The sequence below is a fragment of the Petromyzon marinus genome, chromosome 17 (assembly GCF_048934315.1).
Source record: "Petromyzon marinus isolate PM22_M1 ecotype Great Lakes invasive population chromosome 17, UKy_Petmar_22M1.pri1.0, whole genome shotgun sequence".
Classification (NCBI taxonomy): domain Eukaryota; kingdom Metazoa; phylum Chordata; class Hyperoartia; order Petromyzontiformes; family Petromyzontidae; genus Petromyzon; species Petromyzon marinus.
Window position 1 is genome coordinate 14,261,508 of NC_133683.1, and position 17,126 is coordinate 14,278,633.

A 17,126-nucleotide genomic window follows, 5' to 3' on the forward strand; every position below is an offset into this window, starting at 1 on the left:
GAAGACCGCAAGCAGCTTTCCGGCTGATTGTTTTAAATATATTTCATGCAAAACGCCTCGGTCGTTTCAGATGAGCAGTCTTCTCGTGTGGGTGAAAAGAACGCGATAAAGAGAATTGTGCAAAAGTGTTCGTCCGATGGATATATTGGCTCCCGTCGTAGGAATGGAGAATGTTACCCTTGGCTGGGCTTTGCCGGTTGTCGAGAAAAATCAGCTGGTTTGCAATTGCTTGGTGATCCGTGACATCGCAGGACTATGAGAGCTGGTGGTGGCCTGGGGAGGCCTTCATCCAGCAGTAAATAGAGCGTAGCTGATGATGACGGTGGTTGAGCGGTAAGATCAGCACTGCCTCATGTTGAAAAAAAATGCGGGATACATTGACTTTTTTGAGATAAATATAGAATGTTGTTTTTAAAGGTAGAGGGGGGACTTGACTGAAATATTTATGTTTGCCTTTTCAAATGTTTATAAATTAAACATCGCTTTAATGGTACTGTACATTGCGTTTATTTGTACGCGCACATAGCTGGGGTTGTCAGCAGCATCGCAGGGCTCGGTGTTGACTCAGATTTTAGTTTGTTCTCTGGTATCATCACCCTGAAGGCTTATCCCACTCGCTCCACCATAACATTACCGTAGATCCCACACCAAAGATGTAATAAGAAGCCCAAAATTAACTTATGATGAATAATACAAGCACCCCGATTGTCCATTGTTTGCGTGAATAACGAATTATCTGATCAGAAAAGCTCCACACACTTAAGTGTTTATTATTCCACAGAGAAGATAGATTTTAAGTTAGGGGCCCGTCCATAAATGACATCACGCGATTTTGGACGATTTTTGACCTCCCCCCCCCCTCGTCACACGGCGTCACAAAAAGTCAGACCTCCACTCATATATGATGTCACAAAGCTCTGCTCCCCCCCCCCCCCCCAAAAAAAAATAAAACATGCTTCAAATCGCTTTATACTATTGTCAATGTAGTGCGTATTTAATGTGGCGCTGCACTCTTGATGTTGTAGGAGAAAACATTTATTAAACAGTCTATTAAATAAATAGAACGTGTTGTCTATATTTATTTAAAGTTGCGCATTTTGATGTGACGTCACATTTCTCAACACCCCCCCCCCCTCGTCACACATCGTCACAATTGTCTAACCCCCGCCCCACCCCTCCCCCCCCCAGGTGCGTGACGTCATTTATGGACGACCCCTTACTCTCTACCGTTTTTTCCCTCTTTAATTATACACGCGAGTTCACGCACAAGTCCACCGGGTGTGGAACGGGCAGCCCTTGTGTGGCGCTCAGTGATCCCGACCTCTCGCCCTCTGCCCGCGCCTCCTCACCCCAATCGCCACCGAGACCCTCACCCCCCACGCCGTCGTCACATCACCGGGAGTCGACGACTGCAACCCTCTCGGCCTTCCCCACGTCCCTCACCTCTCGTCGCACCCTGCAGCTCGGGGTCCAGAACCCAGTTGAGCAAGGGACAATGGAGCGATCGTTGCAAAGGAAGGGCTGCCCCTTCGCCTCGTATTAGAACCCACGGTGCTGCAGCCATTCACACCGCTGCGTGGACACAGACGGTGGATTTAAAGAAACTTGCTCCGTCGTTTCAGCAGCCGCGCCGGGAGAACGGACAAGCGACCTCCGGATTGAGAGTCCCACCCGGTACACCACATCCAGTATACACGTCGCTAGGGCTCGGGTAGCTACCCAAGTCGACCGGCGACTCGGAAAATATCCCATGAGAAATTAAGCCCTGCTAATCCTCACATCCTTAGCTCAGAAGGGACTGATAAATGATTCAAAATCACTTTCGCTCAGAAGCGCGTTTTTTTTGTGTTTCTTGGTTTTTCCCCTCTCTCTCTCTCTCTCACTGGATCACGCTGTGGTGGCATTGACAAGAGATTATTTTCTACAACAACAAAAAATGCAACCCCTCCTTCCCCCACGCACGTCGATCCTGCGCTCACCGCGGGTGGGCGGGCGGGCGGGCAGCGATTGATTTTGGGGGGTTGCATCCCTGAGAGCGCCGCCGCTCCGCACGGCCGGTCCCAGCGCAGGTGCCCGCGGCTCTGGGAGAGCGCAACGCAGTGACACCACCCGACCCCCACCCCCCGCTCCTCTCGCCACCCCCACACGCTGCCAAGTGGAGGTTTATTTAACAGAGCTGCTGAGCGCGAGCCAAAATGTCCAAAAGCATCAAAGATGCCAGGAACATACTTCAATATAAGCATTGTAAGAGATAATATTAACGTACATATTGTATTATGTTTAACTTCTGTGTAACCTACAATTTGTTCCTATACTGGGCTTCCGAAGAAACCATCACTTGGTGTGTCTTTACCCTTAAAGTCCTTTTCAAACGCATCTGGCAAATATGTAAAGGACCTCCGAACTCCATAAATTATCGGCTGGGACACGCGGAGTGCCTCCTTTGTTCTGACTCAAACAAACCGGGCTCTTCACACTCCAAACTGCTGCTGCTGCTCTTGTTTTTTTCGGTAAAGTCACGTATGTAGAAATACAATAAAATAATGTTACAATTGTATTTCTACATACGTGACTTTACCGAAAAAAACCAATGAGTAATTTTTATGCAGTCACAAAAGCTTTAATACTTTATTATGCTGCTGCTGTTGCTGCTGCTGCCCCACGTTACCGCCCTCGCCTCTCAGCTCAGGCTCTGCTGCCCCCCACCCCAGTGACTTCGAGCTCCTAGAGCACGGTTCGAGTGCTGCACCTGCACGCAACCCGCGTGCTGCACTCTCGTCACGTGCTCACGTGGCTCTTGTTGATTTATTCTCCCGATCGCGTTCGCTCCGCACGGCGCTCCTCCCTGACCGCTCATCATCACCTCCATCCTGCTCCTCGTTGTTGGCGCAAATGTGCCTGTTGGTATTGTTTTCGTTGTTAGCTTTATGTGTTTTTTTTAACGCATGTTTTATGAATATTGCTATTCTTTGTTCTTTAGACGTTTTATTTGCCTTGTACCTCCGACGCATTCTGACCCGAATGTTGCCTGCTACTCTGGAGGGGTCACTCTGAAGCTGTCGTTCTGTGCTGACGCAGCACGGATCTCCCTCGCAAGCTGGCCGGGTAACTGGCTACACGGGAATTTTTGTGCAACAAAAACAATTTTGAACGATTCATTGAAGCATTAAAAGAGACGACGGGAGGGAATTCCAAAGCGGAGCAGTGCGAAGAAGCAGAAAGAGAAGTGTGACCCGCAGTGTGGTGAGTGAGTGATGTTGTGGGTGAATGAGTGGTTGAGTGAGTCAGTGAGTGATGTTGTGGGTGAATGAGTGGTTGTGTGAGTGAGTGATGTTGTGGGTCAATGAGTGGTTGTGTGAGTGAGTGATGTTGTGGGTGAATGAGTGGTTGTGTGAGTGATGTTGTGGGTGAATGAGTAGTTGAGTGAGTGTGCTGTTGTGACCCGCAGTATGGTGAGTGAGTGATGTGGGTGAATGAGTGGTTGTGTGAGTGAGTGATGTTGTGGGTTAATGAGTGGTTGAGTGAGTGAGTGAACGAGTGTGCTGTTGTGACCCGCAGTGTGGCGAGTGAGTGATGTTGTGGGTGAATAAGTGGTTGAGTGAGTGAGCGATGTGGGTGAATGAATGGTTGAGTGAGTTAGTGAGTGTGCTGTTGGGACCCGCCAGTCATTTCAGTCAGTCGACCTGTGGCACTTGGGTCTGCCCCGTGACCTCCTGCCAGCGGGCGTCGACACTTCACGTGACCTCAAGGTGCACATGGCCTGGCACAAACGTCGTGGTGATGTCACCGCCACTTAGTGGCGAATGGCGGTTGTTGTTGTTGTGACCCGCAGTGTGGTGAGTGAGTGGTTTTGTGGGTGAATGAGTGGTTGAGTGAGGGAGTCCGGCAAAACAACCCCCTACCTACTCGTGGTGCCGGACGAGCAACGCTGTCGTGGGCAGTGCTGTGGGGGGAGGGCCAATTCCGATTGGCCCTTTCCCCTCATGGCGTTTGTAACCACCACAACGGCCAAATGGGGGCTCTCAACGTGTGCGAGGGGCTGGTAACCCCTCCACCTTAAATTAATTACCATTAAACCACGACGACAAAATTTAATAAATAAGCTTGTGCCAGAGGCACTGGGGGGACAGGCGTCTATGGACGTCTCCTGGCCAATCTCCAAGTGGCGGAGCCAGTAGGCTAAATCCTTACCCTCGGGGCTCCTCCAGAAACAACAAAAAACCACTTCGTATGGCCACGTGGAATGTTCGAACGCTCACTGTGGAGGAGAGGCTGCCACTCCTCTGTCGGGAGCTGGACCGGTACCGCCTGGATCTCTGTGGTATTCAGGAGGTCCGGTGGACCGCCTCTGGCTCCTGCCACCATAAGGGGTGGACAGTCCTCTACTCGGGGCAGGAGACTGCCAAACAACAGGGTGTGGCTCTTCTTTTGAATAAAAAAATTAAGGGGGCGTGGGAGCATGGCGATGAGGTGTTGGAAGCTGTAAGCCCCAGGCTACTTTGGGCTTGCCTTGCCATCAACCAGAGGCGAGGAGTGGAGGTCGTGGTTACTTATGCCCCCACTGAAGACGAACATCCATGGAGAGATGCAGGCAAGGCCGATGAGTCAGATGCCTTCTATGACCTCCTGTCAAAGGTGCTAGCTAAAGTGGCCCCTCGGGATAGAGTCATCTTGTTGGGTGACTTCAATGCCCGAGTTGGTCATGATGCTGGCACCTGGTCTGGAGTGATTGGAAGGCATGGGCCAGATCTGCTCAATAACAACGGCAGGAGGCTGCTAGATTTTTGTGCAGCACATGTGCTTGTAATTACCAACATGCTGTTCCGGCATCGGCGCATCCACACCACATCATGGATGCATACCAGGTCCAAGCAAGAACATCTGCTGGACTACATAGTGACGGAACAGCATGTGCGGGCCCATGTCCTTGACACCAGGACCTACCGTGGAGCTGATCTGCCCACTGACCATCGACTTTTCATCTGTAAGATGTGCCTGCCATTTTTCCATGGTGGGTGTACACCCGGGACCCCATTCAAACCCTTAGTGGCATGCTCTCAGCTAACTGATGAAAGTTGCAAGCGAGAATTTAATCATCGCTTGCGGCTGGGGTTGGCATCGTCCCCCACTCCTCCTGATGTCGAGGGGAAATGGGCGAGGTTTAGGACTGTCGCTTATGCAGCTGCAATGGCTGATTTGGGTACACTGTCCAGAGACCCTGGCTGACAGAGAAGGTGTTCAAGCTGGCTGAGAAAAAGCAACAGGCCCACTCTCATCGGCTACAGCATCCCACGTCAGAGAATGGGGAGGCTTACCACAGCCTTCGCTCGGAGGTTCGGAGAGCCGTGAGGCGCTGCAAGGATGGGTGGTGGTCACGGGTTGCTGAGGAGATGGAGTCTGCCTCAATGGCCCGTGATCACAAATCGCTCTTTAATTCCATCAAAAAAGTAACCTGCATCACCACACCTATTACCATCATTAGGGGAAAGAACGGTAATCCAATCTGCGACCCCCAGGAACAGGTTTGCAGATTTTCTGAGCATTTCTGTGAGGTCCTGGTGGATGAAAAATACGTCAGCCAGGAAAACAACGTGGGACAAAGTGGGGATGACCCTGCCGAGGCTGCGGTGCCTCAAACATTGGAAGACGAAGTCGCCCCTTGTGAGTGGCTCGCTGAGGTGCCATCTGTTAAGGAAGTACTGAGGGCGATCCAGAGTCTGAGACCAGGAAAGGCACCGGGCAGAGATGATCTGCCAGGCGAAATGCTGAGGGAGGGTAGCGTTTGTGCACAGACTGCCCTACATGACATCATAACAAGAGTCTGGACCATTGGACGGGTTCCGCAGGATTGGAAGGATGCCCTGGTGCCCCCCCCCCCCTTTAAGACGGGGGACCGCACAGACTGTAACAACTACAGGGGCATATCACTCCTCAGTGTGCCGGGAAAGGTCCTGACAAGGATTATTCAACATCGCCTTGCTAGGCACGCTGGGGAGATACTTGCGGAGCCCCAAAGCGGTTTCAGGAAAGGGCGGTCCTGCACAGATGCCATATTTTCTGTCCGTCTGCTACAGCAGAGGTGTAGGGAATTCCAACAAGACCTACATCTCTGCTTTATTGACCTGGTCAAGGCCTATGATACCACCAGTGGGCCTGGGCTCTGGGTTGTTCATTAAGGACCTTCATGATGGTGAGCCGGCCCGGGTAAAACTACGTGGCCGGGAGTCAGAGCCAATCCCTGTACACCTTGGGGTGCGACAGGGATGTCCTCTTGTTCCAACATTATTTGACATCTATTTTGACCACGTGGTTCGTGAAGCCTTCAATAGCTGTAACTGAGGAATTTCCATCTGGTACAGATACAATAAGAGGCTAATCGATGCCTGGGTGCGGTCAAGGGATGTCTCCCTATTGCTCAACCATGTTATGTATACCGATAATCTGGTAATTGCTGCTCACTCAGAGGAGGAGTTGGAGGCGCTGCTGCTGAACCTGGAGCTTACCACTAAGAGGTGGGGCCTTACCATCAGCCTCACCAAAACTAAGCACCTGCCTGGGTATTTTGTACCATGGGACACTCCCCCCCACAACTCCTAATTGGTGATAGGGCAGTTGTGGAGAGAGTGGAGAGTTTCCCATACCTGGGCAGTGTGCTCATGACCGGCTCCAGTGCCATTATCTTTTCATCGGTTGCATAACGCTGTGTGTAAGTTACCTGGTCTGTCGCTCCGCACGAAGCTTGAGGTCTTCTCGGCCACGGTCATTCCCTCCTTTCTCTACGCTTGCGAAATGTGGACCCCCCTAATGGAACATCTTCGCTGGTTAGAAACATTTCGGCTGGCCTGCCTACGATCCATCCTGGGTTTAACCAGGCTGGATTGTGTGAGGAGCTCACAAATCCTTGAAAGATCTGGACAAAGTCCCATCGGTGAGCTCCTCTGGCAGGCAAGGCTGCGTTGGCTGGGCCATGTAGCCCACACGCCCATCCACTGCATGTCTAAACAGCTTTTGTTCGGCCGGATCGAGGGAGCTAAACGGGCGCGGCGCGGGCTAGAGAAGAGATGGAGTGATGTGGTACAGGAGGATGTGAAGCTGAGTGGACTTGCCGGTTACTGGTACCAGCGGTGTCAAGATCGGCCTCTGTGGAGGAGGCTCGTAAAGGACGCTACTGAGCAATTGGAGGCAGTCGCCCTCCAGCAACAACGGAGAGCGGAGGAGCGACGCTCACAACAACGAGGGGAGCGCCGGGTGACTAAAGCACAGCAGGTTGGCACAGTAGGGGGCACAGGTGGTGCATCAGCCAGTCGTTTCAGTCAGTCGACCTGTGGCATCAAAGTCTGCCCTGTGACCTGCCAGCGGGCGTTCGACACTTCACGTGGCCTCAAGGTGCACATAGCCTGGCACAAGCGTCGTGGTGACGTCAACACCACTTAGTGGCGAATGGCGGTTGTTGTTGAGTGAGTGTGCTGTTGTGACCCACAGTGTGGTGAATGGGTGAGTGATTTTGTGGGTGAATGGGTGGTTGAGTGAATGTGCTGTTGTGACCTGCAGTACGGTAGTGATTGAACACAGGGATGAATGAGACAAAACGGTCAGCCTGGTAAAGAGTCCTCAACAAAGGTGGAATAATCAATGAGTAAAGTAAAATAGTAGCAATCGAAGAGTTTAAAGAGGCGACTGTCCGCCAATGAGTGAGTGGTTGAAGTGAATCGGCGAATGCTGGGATCATCAATCACCCTGACTCCTACTTCACTCTGACTCCTATCCGGTCGTGCACCAGTGAGGCGGGTGCGAGGTGCTCCACCCCTGCTCTGACAATAGCAGCAGCAGCAGGCTGTTATGTGCACCTCGTGTAAATGTGCAGCCAACACCGATAAACATTGTCAATTCAAGGGTCAAGTGAATCAACACCGTGCAGACGCCAGTGCGGCAGGACGATGCTACGTGTGTGTTGCGACTCGCTTAGGTCCCTGACGTTATTGCTTCACCCTGCACACAAACCGCACCCGGTCTTGACGCTGTCCAATACCATCGCGTGGATGGGGCAATTAAAGTGACATAATGTTGACACCATCTTTTGAAGGTTTGCCCTCTGCTCTGACCTTTGGGCTTCTCCTGCCTTTGGGGATAACGGTGCATCGACGCGTTTTCATAATTGCCGGGGTATTTAATGGTAGCCTGACCGTGCACGTGCATTTCAAGGCCACGTGTCACTCCGTGCGTTCGCTGTGTGGACGCCCTTGCAAACGAGACGTTCCCTCTCAAGGGACTGTCCGGGTGAATTATTTTAATTTTAATGTGCACAATGCTTGCCCCGCAAATCACCTATTCATATTGTTTGTCGAGGGCTGCACCGTCGCTGCTGTTACTGGATAATATTGGTCGCGAAAGTGGGTATTAATAATCAGAAGCAAATGCAGCTTCTCCGAATTAACCCAAAAAACCTTTGACCAATTCACCGGGATTGCGCCCGATCTCATCAGATGTCAAAAGCTAAGCAGGATTTTTTAACCTGGACAGTGCTCATTGTTATTTAGCGTGGCCACAGAACCTCCGTTGCTTTGGGAAGACGGAGGCTTGGTGTTGGGGAGGGGTGGGGGCGGTGATCGAGAGCGCCGCCGCGAGCCTCCCTCGTCCAAACGGACGACGAATTTGAACGCGCGCCGAGAACGAAACCGTGGCGGGGTCGCGCTAAAGGTCAATTTGAAAACAAACGGCTTCCCTTGCCGTGCTCGGAATCTCAAGTGACGGCCATCGATCAATGTGGAATTTTATAGCGAGCAACCCAACGTATCGCCCACAATTGAATCTGTTGCATCGACAGCTGTCGGGAAATCTGAGTGTGGTGATTTTTTTGGGGGGTTAATAACGATCGATAAATTTAGATGGGCGATGTGAACAGATTGTTGATGTACACAGTACATCCCAAGAAATTAACCATGCAGTGTAATTAAGATGTGTACAAAATGTAAACTTACTGAGCAAGAATAATGCTACTGGATTATTATATGGAGATTTGGATTTAAGATTAGCACGGTGGGTTTTTTTGGCAATTTTTTTGTTTTCGGGAGAGCATTCTGTAAATGTTTATAAAGAAAATTGTTATTCTCCCTACTCTCCCATCGCTAAACTCTTCCTTAATCATCAAAAGAGGAACCCCCTGTTCGCGCGCAAGATATCACCACGTCCTCTTTCCTCTCTATGAGCCGCATGGCTCACAGGGCTACACCTAATAAATGAAATGAAACTGAAACTGAGATGCGACTGTCATTCGCAAGCGCTGCGTCTCACAAAGGTGCAAAATAATTCCTCTAAAAATTGTAGCCCACCCAGGCTGTTGGGGTAAGCGCTGTTAGTGAGCACCTACGAAGGCTGGTACGGCACGCCCGGCCGCCTTTGTCTCCCTAGTGCTGATGTATTAAACACATTGCCGATGCCGGTTCTCAGCAGGTATTCGTGAGAGCGGAATTGGCGACCGAGGCATTCGCGCGCTGGATCGCCGCAGCCTCGGCTCGACCCATTTCGAGCAGAAGGCCAACGTCGCTAGCCGTGAGGAGACGCTCCATCGCACCCCGCCTCGACACGGCGCAGCCACCCGCCGGGGGCTTCCCTCTCCGGCCCAACGCGGCTCCATTTCACCGCTGCCCCGAAGCGCTCCGTCTGCTCCGCCACGTCCCGGCCACGCGCGCCGCCAGCGCCTCCAGGCGCGCGGGGCTCTCATCTGGAGCGCGCGCGCACGTGCGTGTGTGCGCGCGTGCACGTGCGTGTGTGCGCGCGTGCACGTGCGTGTGTGCGCGCGTGCACGTGTGTGTGTGTGCGCGCGTGCACGTGTGTGCGCGCACGTGCGTGTGCGTGTTTGCGTCTTTCTGCACACGCACACACCGGAACGGCCCGAATGTAACCAAATCCGTTGTAGTGTTTTGCGCGGTTACGTGAACTCGCGCGGCCCCTCTGATTTCCCCGTCCACTACTGGGTGAGGTCATGAGGTTGTTTGACCATACTTCACCACGCTGGTTACTGCGGGGTTGTGACGCCGGTGCGTAGATGTGGGGGTGATAGAAGTTCAGTATAACGTTGGATTTCTGCTGCACTGCCTTCTACTGCCCACCGAGTAGCACAATCCCACAGCCGCCTATGGCAACCTGGCACACACGATGGTGGTGGATCCATCCGAGCACTGTCCCGGTTAAAACCTGCTTCGCGTTTGACATCTGATGAGATCGGGCGCAATCCCGGTAACTTGTTGAAAGGCTTTTTTGGTTCATACGAAGAAGCTGCATTTGTTTCTGATTAATAATTTTCACAATATCAGCAGCTACACGTAGGCTTTCGCGACCAATATTATCCATAATAAAGAGGACTTCTTCACAATAATGGTTAATAGCCTAGTGAAGCTGGTTATAATCACCAGTTAAACGTCGTACTCGAATTGTAAATGTTGTGGGTTTACTCTCCAACACGCCGGTGTGCTGAAATAGTAACTAATTGGCACGTTTTGTTTACATGACAAATATTGACTTAAAGCTTTCGTGACTGCAGGAATTCATATTCTTTGGTTCTTCGGTAAAGTCACGTAAATAGGTTAAAATAATTTTTTGGTAATTTTTGGTTATTTTCCTTGAACCTATCTAAGTGACAAACCTTACGAATTGGCTACGTCGGGTGGTGGCGGGTTTAACGACGCATTTATATTTACGCGACCAAACCCAAAAAATGTAATCAAAACTTTGTTATGGATCTAGGTGAACTTGTTCTCGACAGATTTTACTTGCAGCGCCACCGCGAGGTGCCACCTGCGATCGTGAGGTCCGCGATGGCTCTCGCTCCCCCCCAAGCTTCCCGGCGCTCCGCATTTCTCTTCATCTCTTCACGGCTCTTTGATGTCACCCATCCGCACGCTTCATCGTCATCCTAGTTCCTTTGATCCAACTATTCTTTCTCGTCTATATTCACGATCGCATTGCCACTTCATCCGCGTACCGCGTGCTCGACGAATGGCACTTCAGTTTGCGTGCGCATTAATTGTTAAAATGCTCATTCTTTTATTGGTAATTATTTTTTTAAACATTTCATTATTGTGTCCTTCCAGATGATTTCCAGCATTCTTCTATCACGTTACAACGTGTTTTAATCTGTTGCTATTATCTTTGGGAACACGATTCGTCATAACTATAGAGGACCGATGCCAATTTAACAACTCACAAAGATTTATTAGTCGTGACATTTTAACTGTTTTTCAAAAAACTATATTGAATTTCATCTCACTCTTGCACCTATTGTTTTTTTGACAATTACTTTCCTAAATATTTGCACGAATCAAATTGTTGGGCCTGTTCCCCATCTATTATCACCGCCACTTTAGATGTATTTACGTGCAAAGCCATGACATATTTGTTTATAAATGTAATGGAGTGATTGTATAAGTTGCCGAACTCTATCGCGCTCAGACATTACAGCTGCGTCATTACTGATCCCAATGTTCTTATTTATAATGTCTGCAATCAAATGTTCCCCGCAGAGATTTAACCAAACTGGGCATATAATTTAGCCTTGTCTTACGCCTCTTTACCAATGACAAAATACAGACCATAACTGCAACACGCACCAGCCAAGTTCTTTTTCGAACCTCTCCGTGGCTTCTCCTGTCTTGCCAGCTGCCGTCTCAGATATCTGAGCTTCACGTGCCAACAACTTAATTTCAAACTGCTTAGGTAGAGCTCTCTGACCCGCACAGCAAAACGAATATCACTCCCTCTTCACATCACACTCTAGACTAGAATCTCTCTGCTTTCAAGGTGGTTGAGTTCAGGGTCAAGAGGATGTTCAATTAATAAAATCCCGCCAGTGCCACCGCTCAGCTTTTGAGATTGCTTACGAGCACGCAGCCGCACATCGTCGATCATTTTCCACGAGCTTTCAAAATCCGTCCGTAGATGTTTAAATCCCACAACATTTTATAAAAGGGCGATGCACTTTCCGACTGTGGACGTGCGTGGTCACCGCGTGGAAAGTAAGTAAGCTGTCAGAGTGAAATGACGAATCGTCGGTGCCCAACATCCACTCTCCCACTTTTCCTCATGGATGCCGTGCATGCTCTGCATGAGGAGTAAGTTGCCCAGACGTAAATGGGGTTTTCCATGCTTTCAAATTTCCGTCAAGATTGTGCATTTATTCTCGAGTTTGAATTTTAGCGACGAGCAGCTACTACGCATTTTGTACCAATCGCACATTTTCAGGACAGGACGACCCTTATATCAATCAATCGATGCACCATTGCACCCCTTCCTACCAATAAAACGTACCGAAGGTGCGCATGGCCCTTTGATCGCAGGCTTTTACTTGACGCCCACGATTGCTGGCATCCTTGCCACGAGTCAATACGAGGCGCACTGCCCGGTATCACGTGATCTGCTTTAATGCTGAGCCCAGTCGTTTTGAGCAGTAAAACGCAACTGCTTTAGCCGTCATCAGCTAAGCCTAATGGCCTCCCTGATCACATTTAAATCAATCGTGAACATCGCAGGAATGGGAATTTGTTTTTTTCTTCTGAATGCACACTATGTCAACTGAGGGGCGAAGGTGTGATTTTAAAACATGCCAACCTACAAAAGTAATAATGAAACCATTTAGACTTTTTAAAAATGAAAATTAAACTGGCAGCAACATTTTTCATTAGACTGTAAGCGTATCCCCAAAGCATTAGTGATTTTCTTTTTCTATCCATCAGCGTCTGAGGTAGAGATATGGGTCGTATCGAGTTTCCCGTTTTAAGAATGAAGTAATGAAGTAATGGTCTGGGGCGTTGCAGGGCGGGAGAGGGGGCAGCAGCTCCCACACTCTCACCACGGCGGCCTCACGAATGGATTTCATTCCCGTGGCCCACCGTCCGTCACGCAGAAGCTGCCAATCGCACCCCGCTGCCGCTTACCCACACCCTTACCTGCTCGCTTATCTATTGGAAAATTTCACCTGGAAAATCCTCTACAAGGGAGTTCGGGGGTGCTGCCTGGCACGTAACAACATCACCACCATCAAACTCGATTTGGTGCTTAGTGTTGCCTTCTTCTCTGTCTCCCCTCGGTTGTTGCAGCGTTGGCGGTGGATCTCTCATTGTGGGATCTCTCATTGACATGCTAATTCTTCTAACCCCTCCCCCCCTCTCTCTCTCTGTAGCCCCTCTCTAACTATTTAAGGCCTCGACACAGAGACGTTGTTTCTCTGTGTGCCCATGCGTGTGTTTCTCTCTCTGTGTCTCTGTGTTAACTCTTTCCGCTTGTGTGTCTGTGTATGTGTCTCCGGTTCTGTGTCTTGTCTCTCTCTTGGACGTAATCAACCAGGTAGGGTGTTGACTGTTGTGTCAGCCGACTTTCTGCGCTGTGTTGCATTATATTTCTAAGTTTACTAGGTGTGTTTCTCTTTAATTTGCACCTGATGATGATTGCTTGCTTTGCAATCGAAACGTCGTATGTTATTATGTAATTTATTATTTTCTATTTATACGTGACTTTACCGAAATAACCAAAGAATATCACCACCATCATCATCGCCTGCATACCCCTCGGGGTGTAGCAGTCTCCCCAAGTCGCCACCAGGCAATCCGATCCTGCGCTAGCCGCCACGCTGAATGCAAGCCAATGCCGTGGTGTCGAAGATCAGCCTCGATCGTGCGTGTCCATGTCACGCAGCAAGCACCTAACCACACGCGTGCGAAAATCGTACATCTGTAACCTGTACGGTTTGCATTCACACAACCAATGTCACAGTAATCACAACTAATTGCAATCAGTGGCGAAACGTCGAACTCAGATTGTAAATGTTGTGGATTTGCTCTCCAACACACCGGTGTGCTGTACTAGTGGCGAATTGGCACGTTCTGTTTACGTGACAAAACCTTGCTAATTGGCTGTGTCGGGTGGTGGCGGGTTTAACGACACATTTATATTCATGAGATCTAACCCAAAAAAACCTCTGTTATGGATGATATTGTTCGCAAAAGCCTACCGCGTGTTACACTAACTTATGTCACACGCAGTCAAAGTCATAAATAAATACATGATTATTAAATGGTGCACACCATCAGTTCATACAGAACGTTCTCTCGCTGTCACACTTGCGTGCGTAGTGCGAGTGGGTTTTAATGAAAGATGTAAGTTGAGACTGGTAGGCCGTGTGGGCGAGTGGGGGGATCACTCCGTGCCGAAGTCTGAGCGAGAGGGAGCGACTCATGAGGTCTCTGCTCAAGGCACGGTGAAGCGGATGTGTTGCTGGGACCGAATAGCAAAGTTATTGTTCGGGGTATCGCATGGGAAATCACAGCTTAATATGACACGACAAGCAAAGTTATTGAAAGAGGGAGAATTTAAATTGAAATATCACCCACAGCAGGTAAAAATTGCAAACAAAATTTTGCCTGCAAATGGAGGGTTGCTAATTCATGGTTGGAGTGCTTTTAGAAAACTCTATTAGAGAGAAGGATCATCAGCGGCTCACTGTGCCCACAGAGATAACTCTCACTGGGTGGGCACTGCCAGCTGCGGCGTGTGCATCGTGCGCAGGGACACGCACAGAGAGCGTGGCATGCGAGGCGAAGAACGCACAAAGGAGCACGGTGAGACGCACGCTGGGAATTACCGTATTTTCCCGCATATAACCCGCGGGGTATACCACTTTTTACAAACAAAACAAGACCCTGCGGGGTATATGGAGGTGCGGGCTATCTGAAATTTGTTTTACACAGAATGCTATTTTTGCGGGCTATATGCGGGAAAATTCGGTACAGCGTGAGACAGACAGACCAGCACGCGCATCAGGGAGCAAACGCCAATCAGAGACGTCGTATGAACCGCTGAGAAGAGTCAGTGGCCTTGGGCAGCACATTTGCCAGGAATGAATGATGGTCGTGGGATGAGACTTGTCATGGAATGGTAGCCAAATTATCGAATGTGCAATTAAATAAACTCCGTGTCGTGCTGGAGTGAGACGAGGTGTGGCGTTGCCGGAATATTAGAGATGGTGAGGACATGGTGAGGCCTTCTTCCGGCAGTGGACAGATGGTGACGATGATGATGAATAGTGAAATATAAAAACGTCGTGATTTTTGTTGTTTTATTTTTTACCTACTTGACTTTACCGAATAGAACCAAAGAGTATGGATCCTTGCAGTCACGAAAGCTTCAAATCTAGAATAAAAATATATATTATTAACACATTGCGCAGGTCAGCAGAAGCCTCACACTTGTGTTAGAAATCTCTCGTAGAGATCATCGCAAGACACCCGAGCTCCCCGGTCGATGGTGGCGGAGGATAAATGAGAGTGAATCGCCCGTTCCGCCACCCCCTGCGAGAGAGTAAATATAGTGCCTGGCGTCAGCTCGGCTGCACGGATTCCTCCCGCGGAGAGAGAGAGGGAGGGTCTCTCGATTCCGCTGTCGCCAAGCGTCCTCGGGACGCGGCGAAGGACGTCCGTGTTGACGCTTCCTCTTTGTCCGTAACCTCCACAACAACAGTGCCACAACCAACCGCTGTGCCACAACCAACCGACGTGCCACAACCAACCGCTGTGCCACAACCAACCACTGTGCCTTAACCAACCGCTGTGCCACAACCAACCGACGTGCCACAACCAACCGCTGTGCCACAACCAACCGCTGTGCCACAACCAACCACTGTGCCTTAACCAACCGCTGTGTCACAACCAACCGCTGTGCCATAACCAACCTCTGTGCCACAACCAACCACTGTGCCTTAACCAACCGCTGTGCCACAACCAACCGCTGTGCCACAACCAACCGCTGTGCCACAACCAACCGCTGTGCTTTAACCAACCGCTGTGCCACAACCAACCGCTGTGCCACAACCAACCGCTGTGCCTTAACCAACCGCTGTGCCACAACCAACCGCTGTGTCACAACCAACCGCTGTGCCACAACCAACCGCTGTGCCACAACCAACCGCTGTGCCTTAACCAACCGCTGTGCCACAACCAACCGCTGTGTCACAACCAACCGCTGTGCCTTAACCAACCGCTGTGCCCCAACTAACCGCTGTGCCACAACCAACCGACGTGCCACAACCAACCGCTGTGCCACAACCAACCGACGTGCCACAACCAACCGCTGTGCCAGAACCAACCGCTGTGCCACAACCAACCGCTGTGCCACAACCAACCGCTGTGCAACAACCAACCGCTGTGCCTTAACCAACCGCTGTGGTTTAACCAACCGCTGTGCCACAACCAACCGCTGTGCCTTAACCAACCGCTGTGGTTTAACCAACCACTGTGCCACAACCAACCGCTGTGCCACAACCAACCGCTGTGCCTTAACCAACCGCTGTGCCACAACCAACCGCTGTGCCACAACCAACCGCTGTGCCTTAACCAACCGCTGTGGTTTAACCAACCGCTGTGCCACAACCAACCGCTGTGCCTTAACCAACCGCTGTGGTTTAACCAACCACTGTGCCACAACCAACCGCTGTGCCACAACCAACCGCTGTGCCTTAACCAACCGCTGTGCCACAACCAACTGCTGTGCCACAACCAACCGCTGTGCCTTAACCAACCGCTGTGCCACAACCAACCGCTGTGTCACAACCAACCGCTGTGCCACAACCAACCGCTGTGCCACAACCAACCGCTGTGCCACAACCAACCGCTGTGCCTTAACCAACCGCTGTGCCACAACCAACCGCTGTGGTTTAACCAACCGCTGTGCCACAACCAACCGCTGCCGGCTTCTTCCCGCCGCCCATCATCCCACCAACCGTGGTTGACTTACGGGTGAACTCGCCCTCATTATAGGAATGAGGAATTTCTACCACTGCTTTAGGGCTGTAAATAGGAGATTGAGCACGAAATCACTTTGACTTTTAACTCCTGAGTTTGATCTCTGCAGGACATCAAAAGGCCTCTACTGGTGTGTTTTTTTATTTTCAGTGAATGTTGGCCTTGTTGGTGATAACAAAGCTGGAAATGGCGTGCTTGTTCTTCCAGTGTGGCTGGCTGGGATACATCTCTCCCATGAGTTATCGGGTCTTGCCGCGTGTTGTTCGGTACCACGTCCGACGTTTCGCTCCACGCATCGGGAGCTTCCTCAGGAACTGAATTATTCATCATGATGAACAA

General features: G+C 50.4%; 1 protein-coding gene across 2 annotated transcripts in view; it reads right to left on the reverse strand.

Moving 5' to 3' along the window:
- The window catches only part of LOC116943308 (transmembrane protein 151B-like), a 33,009-nt gene that overhangs the window by 8,154 nt on the left and 7,729 nt on the right, over positions 1 to 17,126 (reverse strand). The gene's annotated exons all lie outside the window — the stretch shown is intronic.